This window comes from Miscanthus floridulus, chromosome 1, assembly GCF_019320115.1.
Source record: "Miscanthus floridulus cultivar M001 chromosome 1, ASM1932011v1, whole genome shotgun sequence".
Classification (NCBI taxonomy): domain Eukaryota; kingdom Viridiplantae; phylum Streptophyta; class Magnoliopsida; order Poales; family Poaceae; genus Miscanthus; species Miscanthus floridulus.
Window position 1 is genome coordinate 64,672,870 of NC_089580.1, and position 2,204 is coordinate 64,675,073.

The 2,204-nt window shown below is 40.0% G+C and overlaps 1 long non-coding RNA gene across 2 annotated transcripts; it reads left to right on the forward strand.

Annotated features, from left to right (window-relative positions):
- Positions 1-242: 242 nt before the first annotated feature.
- LOC136485587 (uncharacterized) lies at positions 243-1,637 on the forward strand. 2 transcript variants are annotated; one of them, XR_010766491.1, is made up of 4 exons: positions 243-357; positions 547-681; positions 768-863; positions 1,373-1,637. It is a non-coding gene; the product is annotated as an uncharacterized lncRNA (long non-coding RNA). The 2 variants fall into 2 exon arrangements; XR_010766492.1 differs by lacking the exon at positions 243-357 and adding an exon at positions 362-450.
- Positions 1,638-2,204: the final 567 nt, after the last annotated feature.

Sequence of the window (2,204 nt, forward strand, 5' to 3'; positions counted from 1 at the left end):
ATGTACATAAATACTACTCTTCAAACAAAATTCAGTAACCTTCACTGCAGTTGAAGGTTACTCTGATGTATATATTGACTACTACCATTGAGATCAGGTTTATCTATTTTTACTACTACCATTGAAGTCAAATCATGTTGTGATGTATATATTGACTTTTGTTCCTTTACAAATGCAGTGGAAAAAAATCAGTTTCGATTTCATCTCATAGGGAAAAAGGAATAGCCATAATGACAGGACCACTGCAACAAGAATTATATTATTTTTCTTGGTTTACAACTACCTTCTGTGTATGCGTTGCCAATTTATTTGAGATGGAGTACCTGTTTATACATTCTTCTGTTGGTAAAGAACAAGGTAGAAAAAATGTACATTTTTCAAAGGTTGTAAACATTTCTTTTTTTCCTCTACAGCGTGAGTTTTATTTGGAAAGAGGAACCATGGTTTAGGGTATGTTTGGTGAAACTAGAATAAACATATTACATCTTTTTTGGTCTGCTCTCGAAACCACATTAATCCAGTCCTCCTTGTCTTATGCTATTCTAGGGTTGCAATTCATGAGGCCATGGAGCAGCAGACAATATCTATTGCCAAAGCTAGCATTACAACAGTATACTCAATTCGAGGACTTCAGTTCTTGCAGCTGCCAATCGAATTGCAGGATGCTATGATGATCTTAAGGTTGGTAAGCATATTTTATTGACTCAATAAGTAGCCATGCATGCAAGACAATTAATTTGACATTTTTTCTTTTTGATGGTCATCAGACTGCACAAGACAAAATTGATCTTCAGACTACCATTCTTTCTAGATTTGATCTAATCTTTATCGTCAACGATATCAGAATGTATGATCAAGATAAGGTATGAAGAAAAATTCTTTCTACAGCTTTTCTATTCTAGCAGCTGAGAGAGTAGGAACTTTTTCCAGTTTTCTCCTTTTGATGCGGCACGGTCACCAGTGCACGCTACCGTTTTGAAAAAAACAATGTGTGCGATTTTGCTCTGCAGTTTGTAGGGATGTAGTCTAGATTTCTAGGAACTTTTTCTAGTTTTCTCCTTTTGATGAGGCACTATAGTGGCGGTTCTACAATTTCCTTGTGCAGGGATGCAATCTGAATTACACAGAATAGTTATCCTGACAATTGGAACTCTGCTTGTCTTTTTACAGTACTAATATTTCTGCATTTCTCCAGTATACAATTATGTGATTTTTTGTGCGCAGATGCAGTCTAGATTTCTCCAATTGCTTAGGTTCTTAATTGGGTATTGCTGCAAAATTTTGTCATTGTGCTTGTCTTGCTGCAGTCTCCGTTTTTCTGGAACGTGAAGATCTTAAGTCAATCTCTGTTTTTCCTTTAATAAACGCGAAGACCAGGGAGGTAGCGGCGCGGATCAGTGTGGGAGGTGCCGGTCCCAGGAGGCTGGGGCGGCAGTGTGGGCCGGAGAAGAGATGGTGGGGCCGGCAGTGTTGGTTGGAGCGGCGCGGGCCTAGGAAGCGGTGGCGTGGGAGGATGAGGCCACGACGGTGGCAGCTGCCTTCGCCGTCCACTACCACATGCTCGTCGCCGTCGTCCTGTCACCGAACTGCGGGTGCCCACGAACGTGACACGGGTCCGATTCAGCTTCGCTTCGACTGCACGAGTAAGCCGTCTCTTCTTCCCTTGCAATCAATATATGTATGCATGCTCATTTTGTCCCATGTTGCATGATTCAGTTACTCAAGTTCCTCATAGTGCAGTTCATATAAACCACATGAACAGTGGCTGTAAATGCCCCCCACTTGATAATTTGGATATGGCAGGAAACTTGGGCACCAAATTGTATTGTTGATTAATCTCGGTTTCATCCCTGATGTCTGTTGGTCGGTTTCGAGATAATTAGCCATGCACATCGTTTCATATAGGACATCAGTTTCAAACGCTAACCTGTATAATGCTTCCCTTGGTTTTTGCGGCCTACAAATGCAATGTATGACCTTTCCGATTCACTTGCTTATGCTATATTCACCCTGTCTTGTACCCTTGTGGACAATTGATTCTAGAACTTTAATATGGTCTTAGTTTGTTCCTATTTTAAATATTGCCATTATTTATTCATGGTCAATTGGACCTTTATATTCTTGTTAACAATCATTTATGTTTTAATGTTATTTCAGTTTCTTCCTACTCCATGTGTTGACTTTATTTATGTATGACCCCATTT